At 48.6% G+C, this 9,653-nt stretch overlaps 1 protein-coding gene across 4 annotated transcripts in view; it reads right to left on the reverse strand.

Moving 5' to 3' along the window:
- DTX2 (deltex E3 ubiquitin ligase 2) overlaps positions 1-4,483 on the reverse strand; it is a 34,361-nt gene extending 29,878 nt beyond the window's left edge. For 3 of the 4 annotated variants that reach the window (XM_052656402.1, XM_052656394.1, XM_052656378.1), the window contains exons 1-2: positions 4,346-4,483; positions 3,027-3,191 (exon numbers count right to left, since the gene is read on the reverse strand). The gene's annotated coding sequence lies outside the window, so the exon portion shown is untranslated. The remainder of the gene's footprint in view (positions 1-3,026; positions 3,192-4,345) is intronic. The other variant, XM_052656387.1, reaches the window with a different exon arrangement.
- Positions 4,484-9,653: the final 5,170 nt, after the last annotated feature.

Genomic DNA, 9,653 nt, shown 5'->3' on the forward strand with positions numbered 1-9,653 from the left:
TCCAGATCTTTCTTTAGATACCCTGCCCGCATCCCTGGTCCAGCCATCAGCAACCCCAAGGACAGCCCAGAACTGATCAGGCTGTTTCATGCCTGCCCCTCTCCCACCCAGTGTCCACTCTACCTGTCCATTCACTCATCTCTTAATTCCCTGTGAAATCTTTCCTATACCCACTCCTGCCCTGCAGGGAGAAGTGGCCACATCTAACCGCCAATGTCCATGTGACATCTGAGTGCAATTATCTACTTGTCCCCTCCAGTGGGGCATGGGCTCCTTACAGGCAAGGATTACGGTTAGGAAAAGATTTTTCAAAGGAGACACAGAACGCTGACTATAAATGAAAAAATGCATTTCACTGTGTTAAAATCAAGAATGGTTGTTCAACAAAACGTGCCTTAAAGAAAACAGAAAGTTACAAGCTGGAAAAAGATATGTGCAATAAGCACAAAAGATTAAAATCAAGCATACATAAACTCTTAAAATCATTTTTTTTTAATGCCAAGAACCCCGCAGAAAAATTGGCAGAAGATATAATTTACAGAAACACACATGCCAATAAACTCATGTAGAGATACTTGACATTAGGGTTTGGTGACATAGAAACCATGATCCCAAAGATCCCATTTTATATCCATTCCGTTGGCAAAAAAAATAATCAGCCTATATCAAGTGTTGGCAAGAGTGTGGAGCAAGTGTGGAAGTGTACAAGGGCAAACTCATACAACCACTTCAGAAAAGAGTCTGGCAACAGCTATGGAAGTTGAATATTTACCCTATGATCCAGCAAAGCACCACCCCTCAGTTCACACCCAAGAAAACCTCTTGAGTAGGTGCAACAGGGAACATGTATAGAAGTGTTCAGAACAGCTCTCCCTCAGCAGCAAAAACCTGGAAACAACCAGGCACTCATCAATGGAAGATCAGATGCAGAAACTAGTTTGTTCACACCATGGACTATTATTCAATATTCAAGACAAATGAACCAAGTGATATCCAATACTACAGACAAATTGTAGCAATATGTTTTTAGGTTCCTTAGGAATACCCAGGTACCATAAAACTAGATAAAAATGAAAGCAAAGGGATAATGGATATCTCAGGATGGGAATGGGAAGAAAGATCAAACACTGGATATGTATTCTGTCTCAAGATCCCAGCTTTTGTTGTGGATGGATGAAATGCAGGAACTTACAACACTCATTAAAAAAACACTTAGGAAATAAATAAAAGTAGGCCATGTGTGAACGGGTGATCAGTGTGGAGCAATCCAGTTCTCTGTTTATCTGAGGTGAATATTAAAACAAACCCACAGAGGTGACTGTTTAATTCACTTCCAGGTGCTGAGCACAAACCCTGGCACACAACTTCCTAGGCACACGTGGAATGAATGAGAGACGCTTCATCTGTGGCTCCATTCCTGCTGTCTCTTAGCTATCTCCAATATGTCTGAAGCCAAACTCACCTTCCTTGCTTCTCTCTCTTTCCTCCTGGATTCCTTGGCTCTGGGCTGCCCCTCCTCCAGCTTCTCCCCACGGCCCAGCAGCTGCCCTGGCTTGCTCTTGCCTCCTCAGCCCCCACTGTGAGCACTTGGCTGGGACCTGTCAGCCTCTCACCTTGATGAGCACTCGCTCTCATCTGGCTTCTCACACTTGTCTCTCCTTCTCAACCACCTCAGAGACAGGGGCGAGGCGGAGCTTCCTGAAGTACAGTCCTGCCCCTCTCTTCCACACCTCCCTTCAAGGTCTAGAAACAACGTTCACATTCCGTAGCTCACGGGGAAAGTCCATCAGCCCGGTCCCTCCCTGTCAACACTATCTGATGGCACACCTCCCTTCAGTACCCCCTCTTCCATCTACACTTCCCCCTCCCCAGCTCCTTCCAGAGAGTTTAAGTAATGACCCGCTACCCCATATACATCCAGTTTCCCCAACTCTGTGCTTCAACTTTACCCGGCACCCTACCCACTTGGCCACCCAGTTAAACACCTCCAGGATGCCGTGATGTGCCCTCTTGTGAGAAAATCCCCTCTCATCAACTTCTACAGCATTGCATCTGTCCTCCACAGTTCTCTCCGGCCGTTCTCTCTCTTTGACAAGCCCAGGAACAGCCAGAGCACAAACTTCCCTGTCTACCTCCCTCTACTAGAAGCTGGCGTGATATAAGGAAACAGTCACAAGGAGAACGATCCAATCCAATCCATTCCATGCTTTCTAGCCAGGGTACTCATTTAGCAAGGCCCTTCCTGGAATTCTCCTGCTAAAATCCCCCAAGTCTTGGCATGACATGCAAAAGCCCCCACACTCAACCTTCTGCCCACCTTTCCAGGCTTCTCGGCCATGTAGCCATCCCGTTGCCCCAGCCACACTGGAGTCACACTTACAATGACCCAGACATGCCGGGTCTCTTCACAACTTTGCATTTACTGACTCCTCTGCCTGGCTTCGTCCCCTACTTCCTGGGTCCTACTCCTTCACAATTCACTTTGGCTCTCACGTTCTTGAAGCCTTCTGGACCTTCCCTCCTGGGCAAGGGTAGGGGTGGGATGGGGTGGGGTGGGCTCTGCCCTGTGATTACCCACTCCTCCATATGTATCACACCGACAACACCTTGTCACTGTCTATGGTTTCTTCATCTTTCCCACCAAACAATGAGCTCCTGGAAGACAGAGTTTTTGTGGCTGGTCACTGCACCCTCAGCACCGAGCAGGGGGCCTGACAAAAAGGAAGCACCCAGTAAAGGTTCAAGTGACCAAGGAAATTAAAATTTCCAATGCAGAAATCCTGACTCGTGTCCTTTATCTCATAATGCATGTGTGAAAACAGAAAGTAGCTTCTAAGACTGGTTAAACAGGAGAAGCTGTTGGCAAGAAGCCACCTGAATTTGTCTGAGACAAGAGGCAATCAACAATCCACTCCCAGGGCTCACTTTCATCTTGGGGACCTCAAATTTCCCCCTCCCCAGTCCGCACTTTCTCTACTGAAAACCAGATTGGAAAGGCAGCGACGTGAAGTCCCCGTGGCTCTCACCTTTTCTCTGTGGAGAGCTGGCACAAACCGTGCCTTCTTGATGAAGATACCAGATCCTTAGGAGGAATGACTTGTGTGGATTCCCATCTTGATAGAAAACGCAAACAACAAAAACCGGGCAAATCTGAAAGGCTTGCTGACTCAGCGACACAAATTCCAAGGCACCTTTGCCAACAAGGAAGAAGACGATCGAGTTTTAAATTGGGAAACAGCAGTTAGTGAAAACAAATGCACAGATGTTGGGTCTGTGTGCTGTGGCTGGGGACTGGAAACCACCAGATTTATTTTCCAACAGCCTGGGCACAGCAGAAGGTACAGTAGTCTCCCTCTGCCCACTCAATAATCAAAGGGCTAGTTAGGGGAAGATTAAAAAAAAGCCCTTCCATAGAAAGGCCTGAAAGGATTTTGTAAGCCAGTTTGCTTTGTGAGCCTCCAAGAAATCAACAAACTACAGAACGTAAAAGTTTGCCAAGGTCACACAGTAAATGAACGAGAAGCCTAGCTATAGTTACCCTGATGGTTTAAGTAAAGCCTGATTACCAAAAAGACCACCTTCTACAACTCCAGACGAGCTACATGGCATGCAGAAATATTTTTAGTTTCTTAAGCGGCCAAGCGTCTATGCACACACTATTTCCACTGCTACTGGCACTTAGGGAGGGAAGAGGAACCAGTGTGGAGGACAGTAGCTGACTTGAGAAAGGGTAGTTTCGGGGGCAAAGGGGGAGGGACGTCTAAGTCCTCTTCACAGCGTAAGCTACTGGCACCCCGCAAAAGTGAGCCAGGGTCCCACAAAAGAGGCACTTCCTGGAAGGCGGACCTTACTTGAGAAGAAGAAAGCGGAGTTAGTTAAGCGAACTCCTGAGAAGTACAGCCCCCGGCTCCAGCGAGCCGCCCACCGGGAAGCAGATCCCAGCAGGACCCACACCCTCACTAGGGCAGCCCGGTGGCCCCGCCGCCGCCGCCGCCTCCTCCGGATCCTGTGGGAAAGGGTACTCTCCTCCCGACGGGCCAAACTCTCAGGGTCTGCGCCGCTCCCCTCGCCAGCCCTTCGGCGTTCCCGCTCCCCACCCCGTCCGGTCCTAAAGCTCTGCGAGCGTCTCTCAATCCCCTCAACTCCCGCCCTCGGGGACCTCCACCCGGAGGCCGGTCCCCGCAAGCCCCCTGGGACCTCACCCCGGAGCGCCTCTCCAGCCCGGCCCAACCGTCCCTCACGCCCACGCCCGCCCCCTTCCGGCCCCAGCTCGGCTCGGTCTCCCCCGCGTCCCCGGGACCCCAGCCCTAGGCGACGAGCAGGTGGCCAGGGCCGCCCCTCTCACCGAGACTGAAGAGAGCGAGGCAGCGGGTGGAGGACACCGCCGCGCTCAGACTGAAGCTCCACTTCGGCCTGGGCACTGCTCCGGCCGCAGCTCCCACTCTAACGAGGAGGCAGCCTGAGTGAAACTCGGCGTCGCAGCTTCCTCGGGTTCCAGTGCGCATGCCCAAGACGCTGGGCCTTCTGGGAAACGTAGTTCCGGCGGGGCAGCAGGGGGCGGGGCCGAGCCCAACGTGCACCTGTTCAGTTCAGTTGCTCAGTCGTGTCCGACTCTTGGTGATCCCATGGACTGCAGCACGCCAGGCTTCCCTGTCCATCACCAACTCCCGGAGTTTACTCAAACTCATGTTCATTGAGTCAGTGATATCATCCAACCATCTCATCCTCTGTCCCCCTTCTCCTCCCGCCTTCAATCTTTCCCAGCATCAGGGTCTTTTCAATGAGTCAGCTCTTCGCATCAGGTGGCCAAAGTATTGAAGCTTCAGCTTCAGCATCAGTCCCTCCAATGAATATTCAGGACTGATTTCCTTTAGGATTGACTAGTTTGATCTCCTTGCTTCCCAAGGGACTCTCAAGAGTCTTCTCCAACACCGCAGTTCAAAAGCATCAATTCTTGAGCGCTCAGCTTTGTTTATAGTCCAATTCTCACATCCATACGTGACTACTGGAAAAACCATAGCTTTGACTAGACCGACCTTTGTCGGCAAAGTAATGTCTTTCCTTTTTAATATGCTGCCTAGGTTGGTCATAGGTTTTCTTCCAAGAAAAAAAAGAGCTTTGTACCTACTTGGGTGACAAACACTTAAACACGCAACTGCAATCTAGTGCAATAAATGTGATAAAGGAGTAAGAGCATAGAAGGGGTGCCTAATTGCAGGAAGAGGGGATGTCAGGAAGACATTGCAAAGGAGGTGACACTAGAATTGGATTTTGAAGCCTGAATATGGGCTTGTCAAATGGAATACAGGGAAACCTTTGCAAAGGATGAGAGATGAGAAAGTGCCTGATGCATTCAGAAAGCAATGAAATGTTCTGTGTAGCCAAGGCAGAGAATAGGTACATGGACGGGGTGAGGACAGAGAAAATGGATTAGGGTGTGGCAGGATATGGGGAAATGGCTGGGTGAGATTATGAAGGACACTAAATATCACGCAAGAAATTTAGTCCACTGGAGTCAATGGAAGGATTTAAGCAGGGGAAAGAGAAGCATCATTGCACGTTAGAAGTGTACCCTTGTGGTGGGTGGAGGATTGAGAAAGGAGTGGGGAGACCAGCTTGGAGGCTTAGGCTATAGTCCAGGTCAAAAGTGATGAGGCTTAAACCAGGCTAATGACTAATCTTTTGGATCACAGACTTCCTTTACAAAGCTAAAGAAAGTTGTTCCCAGAAAAATGCTCAGATGTATTCATACATATACACACAGATATTTTACATACAGTTCCAGGGGGTTCAGAGTCCTCTAAATCTTGGACTCTAATTGAATATCTTTACATAATCTAATCAAAAGCTAGTGAAGGAAGAGAGGGAGTGCCTGCAGCAGGCCTAGTTTCTGGTACTCTAGGCCAGGACCCAGAGCTGACTTATCACCCGGGAGCTGACTTAGAGGACACCAGTCTTGAGCCTGGGAATGAGCCAGTTATGCCCAGAGCCAGCTCTCCATAGAGGAATGAAGGGTAGCGTTTTACCTGCGATTTATACTAGATGCCTGAAGTGGCTACAGATTAGAATAGGACTCTTCCCTTCTCCTCTCAGAGCCTCGGTCACCTCAGCCATAATCATCCGCAGGACGTCTAAGGCACCTAGCAGGTGCTGAGCACTGGACATGCGTCACCTCAGTGAATCCTCTCAACGAGATGGATGTTATTCCCATTTTCTAGGACCTCGTCCCACAGCTTGCAGGACTGTGGGGTCCTAGCCACTGGACTGCCAGGGTATTCTCTGAGGAATGCTGACTTCTGAAGAACAGATTAGAGGCAGAAATGTCTGGGGAAGAGGCTGGACTTGGGGACATGGGGTGAGCATGATGGCTTAGATCCAAGAGAAGGGTCCCATGAAGGGGGTGCTCAGTGATGGCAGTTCTGAGAGGCCCAACCTGCTGGTCCCTGGGAGGGGAGCCCATCCAGAACCCAGGGCTCCTGCTTCCCTATCTGGGGCTCCCTCATTTTTCAGTCAACCGGCTGACATTCCAGAAAAGTCCCAAACTTCTGACTTAGCACAGAAAGGTCATTGGTGACTGCACAGCGGTTTCCACTGAGAGACAGGATCTGAGGTCATGGAGGTTAGGAACGCCTGGGTGTACAGGCGGCTCTTCCAAGAGCCATCTTTGTGTTCCACACATGGGAGGGGGGATTGAGAGGACCTCGAAGATAAAGCCCCACAGGGGGGATGACGCCACTTACATAAGGATGCCCGTGGCCGCGTGCACTTTGGAGGACGCGGGCCAACCCAGTGACCTCTGAAAGGCAGGAATGGCAGGTGATAGTCACTTTCTTTGTACTTTTCCTGTAGCATTTGAGTGTGTCCCAGTGAATAGTTTCCATTTTTATAACCTGAAAGGAAAGACTATTTTTATTTGGGGAAAAATGAAGAGTTCCAGTTGTGAAAAGAGGCAAAATAGGGCAGCAGCAAGAGGGAGAAGGGGGGACAGGGACTCTGAGTTTTTAGGCAGGAAAAAGTGAATGTGCTGTGTCCTGAGGTCACAGCAAGATGTCCCTCGAGAAGCTGGAAATGAGGGAAACTGGATGTACCACTTGCAAACTGAACTTGAAACCAATACATGCAGCAGAAGGAAGCTGGTTAAATGACCCTGGGATGCTAGGTAGAAAGGATGAGGAAGACTCACAGGTGCTGACGGAACTGGTAGCTGAGATCTAATGTCAAGCATAAAAGGAGTTTCATGGAGAAGGAAATGGCAACCTGCTCCAGTATTCTTGCCTGAAGAATCCCATGGACAGAGGAGCCTGGCAGGCTACAGTCCATGGGGTTACAAGAGTCAGATGCAACTTAAGAGACTAAACCACCAGAGAAAGACTACCCTCAATTTGGCAGCAAGTGACAACTGTCCTTAAGATTTCTTTTTTTTTCCCCTGATAGAAAAAGAAAACACTTGGAAAAAGAAAATGATACATTTTCTATTCAAATGTAAAAAAAAAAGGAACTCTCAGAGCAGAGGGTTATAGTAGAGTAGGTACTTATTTGTGTGTGTGTGTGTTTATTGGTGTGTAGTTGATTTACAATGTCTTGTTAGTTGCAGGTACACACCAAAGTGAATCAGCTATTCGTATACATATATTCATTCTTTTCAGATTATTTTCCCATATAGGTCATTACAGAGTATTGAGTTCCCTGTGCTATGCAGTAGGTTATTAGCTATCTATTTTACATACGCTAGTGTGTATATGTCAATCCCAATCTCCCAACTTACGCTCCCCTCCACCCCCTCCCCATATAACCATGTTTGTTTTCTACATCTGTGACTCTATTTTTGTTTTATAAATAAGTTCCTTAGTGCCATTTTTTAGATTCTACATGTAAGCTATATCATATATTTGTCTTTGTCTGACCTACCTCACTCAGTCTGACAATCTCTGGGTCCATCCGTGTTGCAAATGGCATTATTTCATTCTTTTTTATGGCTGAGTAATATTCAACTGGGCTTTCCTAATGGCTTGGTGGGTAAAGAATCTGCCTGCATTGCAGGAGATGCAAGCCATGCCGGTTTGATCCCTCGGTTGGGAAGATCCCCTGGAGGAGAAAATGGCAACCCACTCCAGTATTCTTACCTGAAAAATCCCATGGACAGAGGAGCCTGGCAGGCTACAGTCCAAAGGGCTCCAAAAGTTAGGAATGCCTGAGCACGGAGCACACTATTCCACTGTAAATGGGAACCACGTCTTTATCCATTCCTCTGTCAGTGAACAGACAGCTAGGTTGCTTCTCTGTCCTGGCTACTGTAGACAGTGCTGCAGTGAATACTGGTGTGTGTGTGTGTGTGTGTGTGTGTGTATTTAAAATGCACACACAGGCTTGTCAGCAGAGATTTTTCTGGAAGGAAACCTAAGATGCTCTAAGAAGGTAACAGATGAGCTAAAGATTTTTATTTTATTTACTATATAGTTGGGCTTCCCTGATAGTTCAGCGGTAAAGAATCTGCCTGTAATGCAGGAGACACGGTTCGATCCCTGGGTTAGGAATATCCCCTGGAAGTGGAAATGGCAATATTCAATGCTAATTTTTTCTATCACAAAAATATGAGACTGCCCCCCCACACACACACAGTAGGGTAGGTTAGGTATGCCCTGTGGGAGCTGAAACATTCCTGGCAGAGGCTCTGTCCTTAATCATCTGCCCAGAAGGAAGGACTTTTTTTTCCTAATGTCTCAAAGACTGGCATTTGTGCCACCTACGGACCTTTGAGGATTCCTAAGCAACGGAGGGGTTTCCCAGGTGGTACTAGTGGTAAAGAACTCGCCTGCCAGTGCAGGAGACATAAGAGATGCAGGTTCGATCCCTGGGTCAAGAAGATCCCCTGGAGGAAGGTGTGGCAACCCACTCCATTATTCTTGCCTGGGGAATCCCATCGACAGAGGAGATTGGCTGCAGTCCACGGGGTCGCACAGAGTCGGACACGATCAAAGCAACTTAGCACACACGCACACAAGCAACTGAGAATGAATGATGTGGCCCAAGAAAGAGGTGCCCACAGACGGGGGAGTGGTGGTAGCCAAAGGAACTTAGATTAAAAAATAAAGTCGGGATAAGGGGACCTTTCCTAATGGTCCAGTGGTTAAGACTTTGCGCTTCCAATGGAGGGGGTGCAGGTTAGATCCCTGCTTGGGGAACTAAGAGCCCACATGCCATGGGGTGTGGCCAAAAGAAATAAAATAGCCTAAAAGTAAATTAATTAATAGTCGGACTTTCCTTGTGGTGCAGTCATTAGGACTCTGACCGTCTACTCCAGGAGGCAACCAGGTTCAACCCCTGGCAGGGAACTAAGATCTCACATGTCATGTGATGTGGCCAAAAAGATAAAGTCCTTCAACCCCACTCCAGGTGTCAGCGTTTACTGCTTCCGAAAGCTCCAACCCTGGAACCAGCCTCCAGCTCACCCTGGAGCAAGAAAAGATCAACGTAAACCTGGGAAAAGGCAAGACACTGGAGCCCAGGGATGCCGCTGAGGGGATCAAGCCCTTTCTGATGTTTTGCTTGGGAAGGCAGAATTTTGTTGCCTGGTGCCTCAGCTAATTGGCCTCCATCTGATACTCCGGAGGGCTTGTGTGATTAGAAGCCACAGCTGCCTTGCTCATTATTTC

Source organism: Budorcas taxicolor, chromosome 2 (genome assembly GCF_023091745.1).
Source record: "Budorcas taxicolor isolate Tak-1 chromosome 2, Takin1.1, whole genome shotgun sequence".
NCBI lineage: Eukaryota > Metazoa > Chordata > Mammalia > Artiodactyla > Bovidae > Budorcas > Budorcas taxicolor.